The 21,551-nt window shown below is 32.8% G+C and overlaps 1 long non-coding RNA gene across 1 annotated transcript in view; it reads right to left on the bottom strand.

Annotated features, from left to right (window-relative positions):
* Positions 1 to 21,551, bottom strand: part of LOC309660165 — a 35,873-nt gene that overhangs the window by 11,438 nt on the left and 2,884 nt on the right. Inside the window, exon 2 of the long non-coding RNA XR_014263226.1 lies at positions 1 to 21,551. This exon is cut by the window's left edge and continues 11,438 nt beyond it. This is a non-coding gene — a long non-coding RNA (uncharacterized lncRNA).

The raw sequence follows: 21,551 nt of genomic DNA, 5'->3' as shown, positions 1-21,551 counted from the left end.
ATAGTGCAGCAAAAGGAAACAACTAAAATGTATAAAATTATCAACATGTTCTCAGCAAACAGACATTAAATCACAGTTGTGTTTTAGTGTATGAAACACTAGAGTGCCACAATGAATATACAGAAATAATTAAACAAAATCAATTTAATTAGTATGCAATTGTATATCTTCACTAGAATTTTAGATAAGATTATCTTTTAATTTAAATACTATCTGCTATAAAATTGTTGGACATAAGGAAAAGAATAAATAAATCTAATAAAATTAATAATATTTTGAAAAATTCTCCAGTGGAAAAATAATTTTTCCTGAAAATTTATCATTTCTGAAATATCACTAAATTAACATATTTTACAGAAATATTTGTCATCATATTAAAAAAAATATTCTCCAGTGTGACAAGGCCATCTTCCTCCAAATTTTAAGAATTTCTGGATATTTAGTCTATGATTTCCTTAACACTAACTGTTAGGAAGAAAGACAGTTCCAGAAAATAGTTACCCTGGGCTGGAAGCATAGCTACAGGCAGTAGAGTTACTATACAGTTTAAATATTATTGTAATAATTTATAGCTAAGGTAAATATGTTCCAACAGGTATCATAAAATATATTTTTAAGCATTAAGTTGAAAATAAAAATATTCTCCAAAGCTATTAATTTTAGCGGTAAATTTAATAAAATCATGTTTATTTTAAAAATATTTAAATACTTTCCTTAGATTAAAATGATTTAAATGTATGTTTATTGTTCTTCAAAATTTTCAGTATGTTTAGGTTTATAGAAACTAAATAAAACAAAAAGTTATCTAAGGAAAAAATAAAACCATTTGTCTACTCAAATTGAATAGTTCAGTATTTCAATGAATATTTTATGATATTTTGATTTATTGCTTTAATTTCCCACTCAACTTTATACACACAAATGCAATCTATATGACTGTATGGTAAATTTTTGAAAGAGATATATAATAGTTCTCTTATCCTATAATTTATTCCATTTTATTGTTCAATATTTTGAAATATACTGTGATGTATCTTATGGCCTAGCATATAGTCTACATTTTTTTTATATTGATTAATACTCTAACTGTTTGAGTGCAGAGTTTTATTAATATCAATCAGGTCATGTTGGTCAATAGAGTTGTCTGGGTACTCTGTATCTTCACTGATTTTGTCTGCTTGCTATAGCATTTATTGAGGGAGAGATGCTAAACTCTTCAATACAATAGTGTGTCTTTTTAAATATTAAATTCTTATGAATTTCATAAGAATGTTATGTATTCATAACATACACATATGTTTGTCTATATGTGTGTATATAAACATATGCATATAAATACACACATATATATCATTTATATATATATACTACTTTCAGAAATTCATTAGTTTTGACAAAATTGAAAGTGACCATACATTTCACCAACTTTAATTCTCTCATATTTCAGATGATGCTTGAATCTGGAGAGTTTAAATATTTTTTCCAAAAATTAAAGAGATAATTTAAAAATAAAATTATGGTTTTCTGAAAGTCATCCCTTCATGTCATTCTTTGGATAAGCCACTCATATATTATGTACTATATATATGTATACGTTTATATATAAACCAATATTTATATTTATATGTAGTTCATATTTTATATTTAATATATCAATATTTTAATATATTTAACACATATTTATCTTTGTATGTATATTATTCATTTTTACATTTTACATATACTGGACATATAAGTATATAGGGTTGTGTGTTTGGGGGTGTTTGTATAACTTGTCCAAAAGGATACATATCATATGTTTTATAGTAGAGTGCAAAGTATGCTAGAGTTGAAATCATAAAGCAAAGTCTATTTTTAAACCAGTATTTTGATATTTGTCAAATCTTCGACTCTTTGGACTTTTGAGCTTCATCTTCATGATGATAGAATTGAAGTATGTTATTGTGTCAATTCTAAAACTCATAGCTTAGGAACATCTACTATGGTTTAAGGCCTGTTCCAAGTACTTTATATGGATTAACTCATTAGTATAAATGATTTATATATCCTCACCTAATATTTTATAGGGATCACCGTTATCATTTTCATTTTACAAATGAAGAAAATGAACTCAGAGAGTTTTTGTAGTTATAGCTTGTAGGAAGGCAAGACAGAATTGACTACAAGCAATGGTCTCCCCAGTCTAGGCCCTTAACCCTTATGTGGTATTGTATAAACATTATAAGAAATATCTGTTTGGTTCTTTGTTTAATTTTCCAGTATTCTCCCTCTGTTTATATCCACTTTAAGACTGAAACATATATCAGACTTCCCTGGTGACACAGTGGTTAAGAATCCGCCTGCCAATGCAGGGGACACGGGTTCGATCCCTGGTCTGGGAAGATCCCACATGCTGCGGAGCAACTAAGCCTGTGGATCACAACTACTGAGCCTGCGCTCTAGAGCTCATGCGCCACAACTACTGAGCCCACGTGCCACAACTACTGAAGCCTGTGTGGCTAGAGCCTGCACTCCGCAAAAAGAGAAGCCACTGCAATGAGAAGCCCATGCACTGCAATGAAGAGCAGCCCCCGCTCGCCGCAACTAGAGAAAGCGCGCACGCAGCAACGAAGACCCAACACGCCAAAAATAAATAAATAAATTAATTAATTAAATTTATAAAAGAAGACTGAAACATATAAAAACTATGAACATTGCTTTATATTTCTAAAAAGTCAGCATAATCTCAATCTTTCAACTGCAATTCAGTCTCAAAAAATTGTTAATATAACCAAATAACTAGCTACTCATTTTAATATGGGGGGATTAATGAGGCTTCTAAACCCTACCTCTTTATTTGTTCATTGACTTGGCTCAGTAAGTGTCTTAGTAAACACTGAAATAATCATATTTTGATTATATTTCAGATCAAGGTTTTACAAACAATTTTTGAAAGTGTGTAATGTTCTTATCAAACTTTTGAGATTTCAAAAAATTTTATGAGATTCCTCAAATGCCCCAGTAATGCAAGTGAGTGTGGCATTGTTTGTTGTTGCCAGAATAAAAAGTGGTAGGTTATTAAAAGGTATAAAAGCAGAGGTGGTTAATAAAAATGTACATGGTTTTGTCAAAATGTAATATTTTAATCAGCGATAATAACAGATAATAAGCAATTAAAATCATTTATATAATTTATCTACTAAATAGAAGCCAAATTTCTATATACTTTGAAAAATTTTTAGTTTTTTTAAAATTTAATTCAGTTCAGGTGAAGATTAAATTTAATTTAGCAAATATATATTAGCATATTTTTGTGTTTTTACAGCTCAAGTCCATCTTTGTGCCATTTTAATTCATTTTTATTTTGATTCAAGGCCAAAATTTAGCTATTCTGAGGCTTTATGAGAATTGTTAGCTTGTTTTTACTATATCCATCACTGTGAATAGCTCTTCTCAATTAGTAGGCTCTTATCTGAGATAATTCAGAAGCAATTTCTAAATCAATATTGGGACTACTCTAGAAAATAAACTACTTCTTCATAGCAACTTGGGGTGTCATATTGCTCTTTAGACTACTTCTGCCACTTGGGACATATGAAAGTCCTTTGTGGATCTCCATTTATAACTGTGTATGTATGTGTGTACAAAATGTAGGCAAATATATGTGTATATATATATAGACATATATACAACTTGCAGGTTTATATATCTTGTGTTAGTGTGTATGTGTATTTTTACACACACTGTCATACTGGACTACTTTCAATTCATGGAGGAATAGACAGCAGGGAAATAAAGTATATTGAGGCTCGAGGGTATAGAATAGAACAGGGGATTGAAAATCAGTGGGCAAACAAAACAAAACAAAGTAAATTCAAAAAAGAAACATAAATTAGAGAAAGGTGATGGTGTGTGTTGGGGGAAGGGGATGGTAAATGCTAGAGGAAATAACTGCCACAAGCAAGATTTATGAAAAACTTTCAAGGAAGGCTTGCACGAGGTTATTAAATCTGCTTGGGAGATCTGAGCTCAAAACTTCCTTGGGAGCTAGGGCAACAGAGTGAGGATGATCTAGTAATAATACATTGATAGAGAACTTGGATCCAATAAGATGTGATGAGATGATAACACAAACAATGAAAAGTAAAACAAACAAACAAAAAGCCACCCTATTGTAATCAGAAAATATGCATTAAAATTTGTACATAGAAAAATATAGTTCATGAAATTTACACGGTAAGTCTCTTTGCTCTTTAAGGATAATTGCTAAATGTGTTTTATATCATATCAACAATGTACAGGCATTAGAGATTTTAATAGGATTAGAATTCCCAATTCCAAAAAAAAATATCAATTTTCAAAAATTGCAAAGGGAAATTCATGGGTCTAACTTCCCCAAAGAAGTGGTGCAGGCAGATAGATTTTCTTGTTTATCATCTTACACAAGGTATGATTTATCAGGAGCCAGACAAGGGATGAGGGGTGCCAGGAAGGGTGATATCCTAGAAAACCTGAGAGATGTGGACATTATATCATCTTTGGATTAAAATAATTGCTTTAATTTGTATCAGATTTTATAATTGACTTTATAAATTCTAAATTGTACCTTATTCCATTAAAATTTCTCCATCTGTTTTTTTTTTCCTAATTGCTGAATTATGACTTTCTTTTAATATTATATCTTTATTGGAGTATAATTGTTTTACAATGTTGTGTTAGTTTCTGCTGTACAACAAAGTGAATCAGCTATATGTATACATATATCCTCGTATCCCCTCCCTCTTGAGCATCTCTCCCACCCTCCCTATCACACCCCTCCCAGTCGTCACAAAGCACTGAGATGATGTCCCTGTGCTATGCAGCAGCTTCTCACTAGCCATCCATTTTACATTTTGTAGGGTATATATGTCAATGCTACTCTCTCATTTCACCCAGGCTTCTCCTTCTCCAGCTGGGTCCTCAAGTTCGTTCTGTACGTCTGCGTCTTTATTCCTGCCCAGGTTCATCAGTACCATTTTTTTAGATTCCATATATGTGCGTTAGCATACAGTATTTGTTTTTCTCTTTCTGACTTACTTCACTCTGTATGACAGTCTCTAGTTCCATCCACCTCACTACAAATAACTCAATTTAGTTTCTTTCTATGGATGAGTAATATTCCATTGTAGGTATGTGCCACATCTTCCTTATCCATTCATTTGCGGTTGGACATTTAGGTTGCTTCCATGTCCTGGCTGTTGTAAATAGTGCTGCAATGAACATTGCAGTACATATGTCTTTTTGAATTATGGTTTTCCCAGGGTATATGCCCAGTAGTGGGATTGCTGGGTCATATGGTAGTTCATTTTTAGTTTTTTAAGGAACCTCCATACTGTTCTCCATAGTGGCTATATCAATTTACATTCCCACCAACAGTGCAGGAGGGTTCCCTTTCTCCACACCCTCTCCAGCATTTGTTGTTTCTAGATATTTTGATGATGGCCATTCTGACTGGTGTGAAGTGATACATCATTGTGGTATTGATTTGCATTTCTCTAATGATTAGTGATGTTGAACACCTTTTCATGTGTTTGTTAGCAATCTCTATGTCTTCTTTGGAGAAATGTCTATTTAGGTCTTCTGCCCATCTTTGGATTGGGTGTTTGTTTGTTTTTTGATATTGAGCTGCATGAGCTGCTTGAATATTTTGGAGATTAATCCTTTGTCAGTTGCTTCATTTGTAAAATATTTTCTCCGATTCTGAGGGTTGTCTTTTTGTCTTCTTTATGGTTTCCTTTGCTGTGCAAAAGTTTTTAAGTTTCATGATGTCCCATTTGCTTATTTTTGTTTTAATTTCCATTTCTCTAGGAGGTGGGTCAAAAAGAATCTTGCTGTGATTTATGTCATACTGTGTTCTGCCTATATTTTCCTCTAAGAGTTTCATAGTGTCTGGCCTTACATTTAGGTCTTTAATCCATTTTGAGTTTATTTTTGTGTATGGTGTTAGGGAGAGTTTTAATTTCATTCTTTTACATGTAGCTGTCCAGTTTTCCCAGCACAACTTATTGAAGAGGCTGTCTTTTCTCAATTGCATATTTTTTTCCTCCTTTGTGAAAGATAAGGTGATCATATGTGTGTGGGTTAATCTCGGGGCTTTCTATCCTGTTCCATTGATCTATATTTCTGTTTTTGTCCCAGTACCATATTGTCTTGATTACTGTAGCTTTGTAGTATAGTCTGAAGTCAGGGGGCCTGATTCCTCCAGCTCTGTTTTTCTTTCTCAAGATTGCTTTGGCTATTTGGGGTCTTTTGTGTTTCCATAGAAATTGTAAAATTTTTTGTTCTAGTTCTGTGAAAAATGCCATTGGTAATTTGATAGGGGTTGCATTGAATCTGTAGATTGCTTTGGATAGTATAGTCATTTTCACAATGTTGATTCTTCCTATCCAAGAACATGGTATATCTCTCCATCTGTTTTATTGTCTTTAGTTTCTTTCATCTGTGTCTTATAGTTTTCTGCATACAGTTCTTTTGCCTCCTTAGATAGGTTTATTCCTAGGTATTTTATTCTTTTTGTTGCAATGGTAAATGGGAGTGTTTCCTTAATTTCTCTTTCAGATTTTTCATCATTAGTGTACAGGAATGCAAGAGATTTCTGTGCATTAATTTTGTATCCTGCTACTTTACCAAATTCATTGATTAGTTCTAGTAGTTTTCTGGTGGCATCTTTAGGATTTTCTATGTCATCTGCAAACAGTGAAGGTTTTACTTCTTTTCCAATTTGGATTCCTTTTATTTCTCTTTCTTCTCTGATTGCCATGGCTAAAACTTCCAAAACTATGTTGAACAATAGTGGTGACAGTAGGTACGCTTGTCTTGTTCCTGATCTTAGAGAAAATGCTTTCAGTTTTTCTCCACTGAGAATGATATTGGCTGTGGGTTTCTCATATATGGCCTTTATTATGTTGAGGAAGGTTCCCTCTATGCCTACTTTCTGGAGAGTTTTTATCATAAATGGGTTTTGAATTTTGTCGAAAGATTTTCTGTGTCTATTGAGATGATCATATGGTTCTTATCCTTCAGTTTGTTAATATGGTGTATCACGTTGATTGATTTGCATATATTGAAGAATCCTTGCATTCCTGGGATAAACCCCACTTGATCATGTTGTATGATCCTTTTAATGTGCTGTTGGATTCTGTTTGCTAGTATTTTGTTGAGGATTTTTGCATGTATGTTCATGAGTGATATTTGCCTGTAGTTTTCTTTTTTTCTGACATCTTTGTCTGGTTGTTGTATCAGGGTGATGGTGGCTTCATAGAATGAGTTTGGGAGTGTTCCTCCCTCTGCTATATTTTGGAAGAGTTTGAGAAGGATAGGTGTTAGCTCTTCTCTAAATGTTTGATAGATTTCACCTGTGAAGCCTTCTGGCCCTGGGCTTTTGTTTGTTGGAAGCTATTTTTTTTTACATAAATTTATTATTTTATTTTTGGCTGTGTTGGGTCTTTGTTAACGTGCACAGGCTTTCTCTAGTTGCAGCGAGTGGGGTCTTCTCCTCATTGTGGTGGGTGGGCTTCTCATTGAGGTGACCTCTCCTGCTGTGGAGCATGGTCTCCAGGCTCACGGACTTCAGTAGTTGTGGCACGCAGGCCTAGCAGCTGTGACTCACAGGATCCAGAGCGCAGGCTCAGTTGTTGTAGCGCACAGGTCCAGCTGTTCCATGGCATGTGGGATCCTCGCGAACCAGGGCTCGAACCCGTGTCCCCTGCTTTGGCAGGTGGGCACTCAACCTCTGAGCCACCAGGGAAGCCCTGTTGTTGGAAGATTTTTAATCACAGTTTCAATTTCAGTGCTTGTGTTTGGTCTGTTCATGTTTTCTATTTCTTCCTGGTTCAGTCTTGGAAAGTTGTACTTTTCTAAGAATTTATCCATTTCTTCCAGGTTGCCCATTTTATTGGCATATAGTTGCTTGTAGTAGTCTCTCATGATCTTTTGTATTTCTGTGGTTTCAGTTGTTACTTCTCCTTTTTCATTTCTAATTTTGTTGATTTGAGTCTTCTTCTTTTCCTGATGAGTATGGCTAATGGTTTATCAATTTTGTTTATCTTCTCAAAGAACCAGCTTTTAGTTTTATTGATCTTTGCTATTGTTTCCTTCATTTCTTTTTCATTTATTTTTGGTCTGATCTTTATGATTTCTTTCCTTCTGCTAACTTTGGTTTTTTGTTTGTTTTTTGTTCTGTTTTGTTTTGTTTTGTTTTTCTTTCTCTAATTGCTTTAGGGTAAGGTTAGGTTGTTTACTTGAGATTTTTCTTCTTTCTTGAGGTAGGAATTTATTGCTATAAACTTTCCTCTTAGAACTGCTTTTGCTGTATCCCACAGGTTTTCGGTTGTCATGTTTTCATTGTCATTTGTGTCTATGTATTTTTTTATTTCGTCTTTGATTTCTTCAGTGATCCCTTGGTTGTTTAGTAGTGTACTGTTTAGCCTCCCAAATCACTAAATCAAGACTAATGGTTGCTGACTTTGTTCTTCTAATTTCTTGTTTATGTTCGTTTTTACAAATTTCTTGACATGCTTAGGAGTCATGCTTAGGAGTCATGATTTACTTTGAATCTGGTGCAAGATGAATTTAAATTATGTTTACTATTTGAAAAATCATAAAATGAGCTCCCCTTACAGATCCATATCACTTAATAGTTAAATTGAGATAATCTTGATTATAATTGTTGATACAAATTATTCTTGGGGGGAATCCAACTTTCCAGAAAATACAAGACTTATGAAAAACAAACACATATTCATTGCTAAAGTTTGCAATAAATTCAGAAGCTCTTATCTGAGTGATTATCCCTAGAAATTATTTTTTCCAAGTTTAGGCAAATTATTTGAAAAAAAGTTTCCTCCGTTTTATTTAATGAGTAAAAGTGACACCACTAACAATTAATCTAGCTGAAAGTTAACTAATTTACAACTTCCTTTACTAGCATGTGCATGTTTATCATTCTGATTTTTGTGAATGTTTTTATTTTGGAGTTCTTCCAATTCTTTAAGCATGATTTAGTGCTAACTGATTTTTCTCAGACAACTAGGAGGATGTGAGATATGCTCTATCAATATTTCCTCTGTGTGTGTGTGTGTGTGTGTGTGTTTGTGTGTATTCCAGTATTGAAATGGAAAGAAAATATAAAGAAATATTTTCTAATTGCTTGAAGATACCTGGAGTCACTTGGCACCAGACGACCACTTTAAACAGACTAAGACTCTGTAACAAGGAAGAACAATTCTGACTCCAAACTGGATTTGTTTCTTTTACATTAAACTTCGTATTCTATTGCTTTTGTTATAAATTCATCACTAAAGGGATGTTGCCTATAGCTTAAGGTATACGTAATGGCTTGTATCTGGGAACCTTTCCTCCCATGCCTGAGTGTTAAGCTTTGTTTAGCTCACAGGAAACAACTGACTAGGCCCACTTGTAAGTGGCTACAGGAAAGAAGAAATTAACACATCCCCTCCAGAGTCTGGCTGGAATATTTGCAACAATTTATTGCCTTTTTTACTGTGTCTCCACACCTCCCCCTCTTTATTCTGTAAAATAAACTAGCATCCAAACCCAGGAAATATAGTTCTTTGGGACACTAGTCCACTATCTTCTCAGTCTGCTGGCTTTCTGAATAAAGTCACTATTCCTTTTCCCAACAACTCGTCTCTCAGTTTATTGGCCTGTTCTGTGGTGAACAGTAGAATCTTGGACTCAGTAATAATTCTATATGGTCCTGAGATCCAAATCAGGCAATGAATCCTGTTATTGAGAGAATATGAAGATATTTCACTCTTCCTGGATTTATGGTGTTGTCATCCAGTCTTTTAATAACTCTGTGAATGTGACTTATTTCTGACAATCTTTTCTGTTATGCTATTATCACTCTTGATTTGTTCACATATTTCTGACTTTATGTAAGAATAAAGGAAATGTTAGCATAGTTTATGTGGTATTCATAATATTCCCACCTAAATTCAACACTAGTAATAAATTGTCTAAATGTTTTCTAAGCAGTTGATCTGGAGAAAATACATTAAAGTACATACTCTGTATGGAACAACCAGATCAACTAACCAGTGTGAATATTTCCAGAGGAAAAGGGGAAAATATCCTGAGAATCAGGCACATGTGGCTTTACTCAAACAAAAGTACTCATGTTTAGGTGACAAGTTACTGAACTTCTTTGTGAGCCTCAATTTTGTGAGGTGAAATGTGAATATTATACATTAATAATCCTAGGGTTTTATAAATTTATAAGATGCATGAATATAAGATAATCATACTGTAAATATTAGTTTTCACCTTTCACTAAGTTCCCAGTAGTGTTGATTTCCTAATTCTACAGTTGTGACACAACATGATGACATAAAAATGATTTATTATTTCATAATAATAATATATTATAATGATATAATAATAAACAATTTTAACACATTTTAAAAGATTTTTTAATGCTTTTTCCATATCTATAATTGTAATGGTAGACTAACACTTTTCATTTTATTGATGAGCATATTCATTACTTTTATAAAGCTGAAAATATGCTTGCATTCTTTAGCAGTTAACTCATACATTAATTGGGAATTAGTATGTATCTATTCTCTGGCAGCTGGAGTTACATTAAAAATTAGAGTGTAACTGTTTTTTACATGCTTTTTCCTGGAAAATCTGCTTTTATCTAAAACAACAGAAGAGAAACATTTTCTCAGTCATTATTTAGTCAGTGTCACATTTGTTTATTTCAGTGTCAGTTTATGACTGTTTGCAGTATTTTCTTTACTTACTTATCCATGATATCAAAGTAAGTAGAATATGCATTATTTCCTCTGACAGAATCATAGTTTTCTCAAGAATTAGAGGAAGAAAATGGCTATTTATGGAGCAGCAACTATAGACATATTCCCTTTATCTCTGAAATACAAGGTTCACGTAAGTTAATGTACATCCAACTTCTCAATGCTTATGAAGTCTTTTGATTCTTACTGTAATTCAGAATGTTGCTAAGTACTAATTGGAAGGGTTTTAGTCACTCCATAAGATATTTTACAATTGGTCCAGTTGCAAATCTTGCTCCTCTGAATGATTATTCCATTGAGGCTTGTCACTAAATTTAAACCCTCTACTACTTTTTAATCATTTTGTCCTTCAGAATCATTACTGAGACCCCCAAGTCTAAGGCTAAAAATCATATAGATTTTTGTTGTCATTGTTATTGTTGTTGCTTATAGATATTACTCTGTAACTACCATATACCTTTTTTAAACTTTATGCTTAAATTAAGCTTTTTAAAATAGATTTCCCAAGCCCCAACAATAATTTTTAATATTTGTGTAAGAAGATGTTATAACTGGAATTGGCGTTTATGGGTATCATATTTTTTTAATGTAATAATTAAATTTAATGTATTTAATGTAATACATCTTCCAGATTGCCTGATGCTACCCAAATTAATTAATGTTGATACATATTAAGACAAATTTCAGATTGAGTTTAATCTAGTTATGAATAAAATAAAGTCTTTTTTTTTTTTAAGAAATACATTTCATAATGCTATAGCTACTATAGATAGGGATTCCCCTGATGGATCTGAGCAAAGTAAATTGAAAAACGTCTGGAAATAATTCACCATTCTAGATGCCATTAAGAACATTCATGATTAATGGGAAGAGGACAAATTGTTAACATTAACAAGAGTTAGTTGATTCCAACCCTCATGGATGATTTTGAGGGGTTCAAAACTTCAGCAGAGGAAGCAACTGCAGGTGTACTGGAAATAGCAAGAGAACTAGAATTAGAAGTGGAGCCTGAAGATATGACTGAATTGCTGTAAGCTGATGATAAAACTTGAACAGATGAGCAAAGAAAGAAGATTCTTGAGATGGAATCTACTCCTGGTGTAGATGCCATGAAGATTGTTGAAGTGACAACAAAGGATTTAGAATATTACACCATTTTGTTGATAAAGCAGAGGCAGGGTTTGAGAGGACTGACTCCAGTTTTGAAAGAGGTTCTACTGTGGGTAAAATGCTATCAAATAGCATTGCATGCTGCAGAGAAATTTTTCATGAAAGGAAGAGTCAATCAATGTGGCAAACTTCACTGTAGTCTTATTTTAAGAAATTATCACAGCCATCCCAACCTTTAGGAACCACAACCCTGATCAGTCAGCAGCCATCAACATAGAGGCAAGACCCTCCATCAGCCAAACGGTTATGACTCACTGAAAGCTCAGATGATCATTAGCAATTTTTAGCAATAAAGTATTTTTAAATTAGGGTTTGTACATTGTTTTTTTAGACATAATGCTATTGCACACTTACTAGACTACAGTATAGTGCAAAGATAACTTTTATATGCATTGGGAAACCAAAAATTTGTTTGACTTACTCTATTATGGTATTCACTTTATTGAGGTGGTCTAGAGCCAAACCCGTGATATCTCCGAGGTACACCTGCATTTAACTCTGTTATTTTAGGGCAAAAGCATCAAGTGTGGAGGCCAGAATACTCCTCCATAATCAGAGAGGGACCTGGGTAAGCTCATGGGTTGTAGTTTCTCGCCTGTCAGATAAGAAAGATTAGGTCAAATTATCCCTTCATTTACAAAGAAGGGTCCATGTTGGATTGCCTCTCCCAATACAATGTAACAATTTCAAGCACACCAAATTCTGACTGAAACACTTTTCTAGTTGGAACTTTTGTGAACTTGTCCCTTGATCAGCATTTATGCATATTCAGCCCAACTGTACGATGAAGTGAATCATTCCTCACAGTTACAGTATTAAGGAACACAATCCTGAGCTCCTTTCACAAATAAAGTTTTTCAAACTTGGGGAAATTTTTTTAAAAGAAATACTACTAGAGAAGGGAAAGGATACAAATATGTCACATAAGATAATAATTAATAAATATCTTCAAACAACCAATTCCTTAGACATTGATATTTCATTCTATTATGGCACATTATATCCATGACACATCAATCAACAAAAATAATTTAGTATGCATGTGTCCATATGAATATGCAATATATGCATATTCATGTGGACACATACGTATTATACATATATGTATCTATATACACACACACACGTTTACACATATATAAGCACATATGTATATTATATATACACAGTTTTCTAAGTATATGCTTGTTAATTTGGTGCCAGTGATATATTTACATTTCTATATGCTTGTATGTTATTCTGAATTTAATTTTGTTTCTGCTGAATATCTTGGGGACATCATCCATGTATGATATTTAAGTTTCTAGGATTGTTTTCTATTTGCCTGGCACTGAAAGTATAAGCAAGAAATGTGAACTCCTCGCTGTAGCTATGTTTTTCAGGGGTATCCCTAAGTAGGTCTAGTACACTGACTCCAACACTATGAAGCTCATATTGGATTTCAATGTGTGGCTTTGAAATCCCAGGCATGGTGCAATTTTCTGAATTATTCACACATAATCACTCCATAGGGTTACATTTAAGCATGATGGGAAAGCGCCTTAAAGCAGGCAGCCATGAAGAGTCTTGTCCTGTAGTCGATATTCAGAATACATTAAGGATGATAATAACATAATGATCATGATCTAAATGCGTTAAATTTACCTATTCAAAGATTACGTTAGAGATAATGATGATTTCAGATGTCTCAGATAAGCATTTAATCATCATTTTCTCCACTTATTGTTATTAGACGGATATACATTCAAAAAGCAGGAGAAAAAGAAGACTAATTCACTAAGTGGCATTGATTCTACATAATGCATAGTTAGAAATGCCCATCAAAAGTATGGTTATCAGAAATAATGCAGTAAGTAAATAAATAGTGTCTCTTAAACTAATAATAGAAGAATACTATTACTACTGCTGCTAATAATCATGGCTTTAAAATGAAAGTACATACTATTTTCAGAATCTAAAAGAGTTAAAAGAGATATAAGCAAAATTACATCTTAATCTAAAATTTATAATTAAAATAGGTGACTATTACAAATGATTTGGCAAAATATAGTTTCATAAGTTTAAGAAATGTAAAGCAACTTTTTAGATTTCTAAGAATAGTACACAAAGGAACAAATATAGTCCATTATAAGTAAAACTAGGTGAATATTATAACATTTGTATAATTTTATAACACTTGTTTTTAGTTTGTTCTCATTTGCAAATCCTGTCTTCTCAATCCACAAGGTACCCGGTATATATTATCCAAGCATATGGCTGGATACAACTGCTTTTGATGATTGAGGCACATAAAAAGACTTGATGCTAGAATGAGCTTGGAATGAATGGCATTTTAAAAGAACTAGGACATAATTCATTGACCAAGAAGACAACTGGTAGACGATTAAGATTACAGGGCCAGATCCTAGAAGAATCCATAAACCATGGTAAATTCCAGTTGCCAAGGATGCTGATTAGAAGGTTTTAAGTGGCATGATGACACAATATTCAGTATAAAAAAAAATGTCACCTGGGAACTCTCTGGTGATGAATTATTAGGAAGCAAAATTGGAGGTTGATAATTGGAAAGACTCAAGATATATTGTGAGCATAGGAAAAAAAACTTGATGGATTGATTTCAGAGTGTGATGAGGAAGTGGAAAGCAGAAATGAAACTGGGTAGAAAGAGACTGTAGGCAAGTGGAAACAGAGAAGCAATTTCAGTTTAAAATACCAGTGAGACGTCCAACAAGAAATTTCATAGCAGTGGAATGTAAAAGTCTGAAGTTTAGAGTATATGTCCCAAGTCAGGAAATACATTTAAGGGTTATCAGCATGGAAATGACACTTAAAGCAAAAAAGGAAGATGGAAATCAGAGCTCTGTCTACCAATGAATATTCATATTGTACTAAGAAAGCTAACATTATCTCTCTATTTTGACAAATATACTCCAATTTCTTTATGTTAATCTTATGTTGCCTTTAATGAGAACTGGAGAAGGTGAGGAAAAAGAGCAATTTTATTTAGGCAAAAGTTTTGGTACATTTTTTACTTTACCATTTAATTAACACACTTAATCATAGCTAAAATATTTATATGAATCAATTTAATAAAACAAAATTGTTCCTTATTGACTTTAGCAAATATTATTTGCTATGTGTAAGAAAGTTGCTTCAAGGAAAATAAAAACTGTTATGAGAAGTATAATTTACAACTAAGTTTAGGTAATTACTCAGTATCATTTCTACTGACTTTATTATATAAGCCTTGGATTATGTTTTCAACAAATAGTCAAGAAATGAAACCAGGATTCAAAATAAATAAATAAACACATATATTTATAGATTTTTTTTCTCTGTCTTTAGAGTTACCAGCTGCTTTTCTCATAGGCTATTTTCTTCCACAGAAAATACTATATTGGAGAAAATTTCTTTCATACTCCATGAGTGCAGAATTTATTAAATTTCTGGTTGGCTTTAGGCAGAAAGGTATGTTTGAGGTTAATGTGGGAAAATAATAAAATAAAATAAATGGAGGTGATTTAATCTGAAGGAAAAAATGCTTCCCAGAATTTCCAACATGAAACCACTTTTAAAAGAAAAAACACCTATGATACCTATACGGTAGTTGTTTTCCTTCATGCCCTACAGCCTCAGTTCTCTGAAAGAAAGTTGTACTTAAAAAAATCTAGTGTCCCGCATTTATAAGATGTTCAAAAATACTTGTTTATTTGACAATGTTTGCCACTTGGTAATAACTTGTTGTACTAATTTAAATGACTAGACAAGTATATTTCTTTGAAAGTATTTCTTAATTTGAAATTTTCATTTGACATGACTTCCCAGTGATTTTAATATAAAGAGGATTTTATAATAGTCTTAAACGTGAGAGAAATCACACATGCAAAGGTGACAAAAATTATCTTCGATAATTGACGGGAAAATTTGCTAAGAGTAAAGATATTCTACTTATTAATACAAGTCTAAATTCAAATTGGTAAATGTTAATAAAAAATACTAAGACTCCAAGTAACTGAGATAGTATATGTAAGGTGTGTAAAAGAGTACCTAGTACCCAGAATAGCCAATAAAAAGAACCTTTAGAACTCAATAACAAGAAAACATACAAATCAATTAGAATATGGGCAAAAGATATGAACAGACACCTCATCAAGGAAGATATACAAATGGCAAATTAACATATGAAAATCTGCTCAACATCGTACGTAATTAGAGGATTCAAAATCAAAACAACAATGAGATACCACTACACATCTTTTAGAATGGCCAAAATCTCAAACACAGAAAACACCAAATAGTGACAAGGATATGGAACCACTGGAACTCTCATTCATTCCTGATGGGAATGAAAAATGATACAGACACTTTGGAAGACAGTCTGGCAGTTTCTTACAAAGTTAACATACTCTTACCATACAATCCAACAAATAAGCTCCTTGTTATTTACCCGAAAGAGTAGAAAACTCACATCTACACAAAAACCTGCACATTATGAATGTTTATAGCAGCTTTACTCATAACTGTCAAAACTTGGAAGCAACCAAGATGTCCTTCAATGGATGAATGGATAAACAAACTGTGGTACCTTTATACATTGGTATATTATTCAGCACTAAAAAGAAATGAGCTATCAAGCCATGAAAGTACATGGAGGAAACTTAAATGCCCATTGCTAAGTGAAACAAGGCAATTTGAAAATGCTACGTACTGTGTGATTCCCATTATATGACATTCTGAAAAAAGCAAAACTATGGAGATAGTAAAAAGATAAATGGTGGCCAGAGGCCCAAGAGGAGAGAAGGATGGATAGGTAGGTGGAGCACAGGGTATTTTTTAGGGCAGTGAAACTATTCTATATGATACTGTAATGGTGGATATATGTCACTATACATTTTTCAAAAACCATAAAATTTTCACCATGAAAAGTAAACCTTAATGCAAACTATGAACTTATTTAATGATATTGATTCAATATTGGTTCATTGATTGTAATAAATGTACTACACAAATGCAAGATGTTAATAATAGGGGAGACTGGGGAAAGAGGAGAGGAGCTTATGGGAATTCTCTGTACTTTCTTCTCAATTTTCCTCTGAACCTAAAACTGCGCTAAAAAATTATCAATTAAAAAAACCAAACAAACCCAACAAAAAAGAAAAACAAGAAATGAGAAATCATCTCTATATCTTATAACTGCACGTCTCTGGGACGTTTACATAACATATTGAAGTAGTTCCAATCTCCTAAATATTAGAGGAGATAATGCTAAATATATACCTGGAATCTAACAACCATCAATAAAAAAATTGTTGTTTTCGTTGATGATTGTACTCCTGTGAGGGTTGTTATCTGAAAATCCACCATCAGCATTCAAATTCTATGAGATCATAATTTAAATAACTTGAGAAAAATTAGAAAGATTAAAATATTAATTGGACATTTCTAAACTAGTCATGGAAGCAAATGGCTGGTGTTAATAAGGCAAAAATAAATTTAAAAATGGAAAAAATTTTAGAGTAAGCAAATAGACATCACTGAGTAAACAAATAATGAAGTATAAATTGCTGACAAAGGGCATGCTCCTGCTTCTCTCTAATTTCTTTCATCACATTCCAGAAAAATTGTAATCAAATTGTAAGCAATGGTAGAGTATATTTAAAACCTAATCAAAAATATTGATGCAGGAGTGGGAGGGAAATACGTGAAAATAGTGTAATATTTACAAGAGAATTTGTGCCTACAAATCAGAAGTACAGAAGACTCTTGCACGTGTACTTTCAGAACAATAGTCAATGAGAGAAACCACAGCAAAGAGAGGACGTGCCAAAAGAATGAGGACAAACATTATTGCAATTTTCCAAAATGGGAAATAAGGGGATTCTAAAACTATATATCAGTTAGCCAAAACGCTTGACATGTGTCTTTGGCAAAATTCTGAAACAGATTATGTAGCAGATGGTTTGTGAACATTTCACAATTATATTGTTGATCACTAGGCTCCAACATGAAATCACATGGTGCAAATCATACTAAAGTAATTGTCTTTCCATTTTCATTGTGGCATAAATTAGGCCAGTGGACTGGGGGATACAGATTCATAACAACTTGAATTCAGCAAAGAATTTTGCAAAGATTGTTATCAAAATGTTTTGTGTGATTTTCTAAAATGTTGCTGTCATGAAAGTGCTATTACATGGAATTTTTTGTTGTTGAATAACTAATTCTTGTTATAAATTTGTGGATACAGTTCTGAATAAGTATCGTATATCAGAAACACCTGTGGAGCATTTTCTAAAAACATGTGCTTAGATCCAAAGCCTACCCCAGATATCCTAATTCAGTAAGCCTGCTTATATCTAAGTTATTTTAAATAATAATTTACAAAATAATATAATGTAACTGATTTTTCAATTTCATCTGAGAAAATTAATACTATTTATAATTATTCTTTTAGTTTTGGGGCTGCACTATTTATTTTTCATAAATGACTTTACTGTATCCTTCTACTATAGCTATTCCATTTATAATTCAAGTCATGATAATGGCATTATTTTCAGTTTTTACTTTAAACTTGATTCCTTAGCATTGTCTACTTTCAAAACGATATGCAGAATAACACTTTAAAAGATAAATATTACCATATTATGAGTCCTCTCAAAACCCTTCAAGGACTTTACCTCTCATATGGAATAAAAAACCTTATCCACAAACTTCAATATAACTGAGCACCCTTTCACCTCTCAGATCTCACCTAATGACTTTCTTTCTCATTCACTCCACTTTAGGCAGAGTGCCCTTTTTTACTATGCTTCAAACAGGACTGTCACCATATTGGTACCCTGGTATTTGCATTCCCTCTACCCTAGATATCCACATGGATTGTTCCATCCCTTATTTATTTTATTTATTGTCTGTCTCCCACACAAGGATTTTTGTCTGTTTTGTTCAATGTTGTATCCACAGATACTTCTTGGTATCTAGCATATATTAGGTGGAACATATATTAATGAGTGAATAAATAAATAAATCAGTTATCTTTGCTCCTATGCAACCTAGAAATAGAATAACTGTTTTTATCCTGAAATTAATCAAGATATTGATTTTATAAATTATTGATTATAGGATTATATGAGACACCAACTTTCTATTTAACATTGCCATATTCATAAAAACATATTTAATAAGAAATTTAACATTAAAAATACAAATACTTCCAAAGACTGTATATCTTAGTCATTTGACTGCTTTATTTAAAATGCTGCAATTTTCCTTTCTAATTTACCTGTGTCTTTACTATATTTGAGAGCATGCTGACACAAATTTAATTAATACTTTCTGAAAAAATTGTAAAATCATTTATAATGTCTGTTTCATGTCATAATGTTGTCAGTTAAACTTAACATACACACATACAACTCAACAAGAAAAAGAAATATAACCCAATTTAAAATTTAGCAAAGGACATTAGACATTTATTCAAGGAAGATATATGAATGGCCAGTAAGCACATGAAATGATGCTCAAAATCATTAGTCATTAGGGAAATGCAAACCAAAACAACAATGAGATACCACTTCACATGAACTAGGAGGAATAAAAAAGAAAAATACAATGAATATTGGCAGGAAATAGAGAAAATGGAACCCTTATACTTTGCTGATGTGACTGTAAGATGGTATAGTTGCTTTGGAAAACATTTTAGTCATTCTTCAAAATGTTAAACATAAGACCAAGCAATTCCATTTCTAGATGTATACCTCAAATTGATAGAAACATACTTTTACTTAATAACTTGAACATAAATATTTATAGCAGCATTATTAATGCTAATAAAAATGAAAACAATCCAAATATCAATTAACTAATGAATAAAAAATAAGATATATACATATGATGATAATAGCAAGGACATGGAAGCAACCTAAATGTCCATTGACAGATGCATGGATAAAGATGTAGTACATATACACAATGGAATATTACTTAGTCATTAAAAGGGATGAAATTGGGTCATTTGTAGAGACATGGGTGGATCTAGAGACTGTCATACTGAGTGAAGTAAGTCAGAAATAGAAAAACAAATATCGTGTATTAATGCATACATGTAGAATCTAGAACAATGGTATGGATGCAAAGCATTCTATTTGCAAAGCAGAAACAGAGACACAGATGTAGAGAATAAACGTATAGACATCAAGGCAGAAAAGAGGGGGTGGGATGAACTGGGAGACTGGGATTGACATATACACACTACTGTGTATAAAATAGATAACTAACCAGAACCTGCTGTATATCACAGGAAACTCAACTCAGTGCTCTATGGTGACCTAAATGGGAAGGAAATACAAAAAAGAGCAGATGTATGTATACATATAGCTGATTCACTTTGCTGTGCAGCAGAAACTAACACAAAATTGTAAAGCAACATAACCCAATTAAAAAAAAAAAAAAAAAGATCCGCCAGAGAGCAGAAAGCAGAAACAAGAAGAACTACAAATCTGCAGCCTGTGGAACAAAAACCACATTCACAGAAAGATAGACAACATGAAAAGGCAGAGAGCTATGTATCAGATAAAGGAACAAGATAAAACCCCAGAAAAACAATTAAATGAAGTGGAGATAGGAAACCTTCCAGAAAAAGAATTCAGAATAATGATAGTGAAGATGATCCAGGACCTCAGAAAAAGAACGGAGGCAAAGATAGAGAAGATGTAAGAAATGTTTAACAAAGACCTAGAAGAATTAAAGAACAAACAAACAGAGATGAAAATACAATAACTGAAATGAAAAATACACTAGAAGGAATCAATAGCGGAATAACTGAGGCAGAAGAACAGATAAGTGACCTGGAAGACAGAATGGTGGAATTCACTGCTGCAGAACAGAATAAAGAAAAAAGAATGAAAAGTGATGAAGACAGCCTAAGAGACCTCTGGGACAACATTAAATGCAACAACATTCACATTAGAGGGGTCCCAGAAGGAGAAGAGAGAGAGAAAGAGCCCGAGAAAATATTTGAAGAGATTATAGTCGAAAACTTCCCTAACATGGGAAAGGAAAGAGCCGCCCAAGTCCAGGAAACACAGAGAGTCCCATACAGAATAAACCCAAGGACAAATACATCAAGACACATAGTAATCAAATTGGCAAAAATTAAAGACAAAGAAAAATTGTTGAAAGCAGCAAGGGAAAAACGACAAATAACATACAAGGGAACTCCCATAAGGTTAACAGCTGATTTCTCAGCAGAAACTATACAAACCAGAAGGGAATGGCATGATACACTTAAAGTAATGAAAGGGAAGAACCTACAAACAAGATTACTCTACCCGGCAAGGATCTCATTCAGATTCGATGGAGAAATCAAAAGCTTTACAAACAAGCAAAAGCTAAGAGAATTCAGCACCACCAAAACAGCTATACAACAAATGCTAAAGGAACTTCTCCAAGTGGGAAACACAAGAGAAGAAAAGGACCTACAAAAAAAACCCCAAAACAATTAAGAAAATGGTCATAGGAACATACATATCGATAATTACCTTAAATGTGAAAGGATTAAATGTTCCAACCAAAAGACACAGG

Source organism: Balaenoptera physalus (genome assembly GCF_965194825.1).
Source record: "Balaenoptera physalus genome assembly, chromosome: 4".
Taxonomy (NCBI): domain Eukaryota; kingdom Metazoa; phylum Chordata; class Mammalia; order Artiodactyla; family Balaenopteridae; genus Balaenoptera; species Balaenoptera physalus.
The sequence above is the reverse complement of the archived record's forward strand: the minus strand, read 5'-3'. Positions and strand labels throughout refer to the sequence as shown.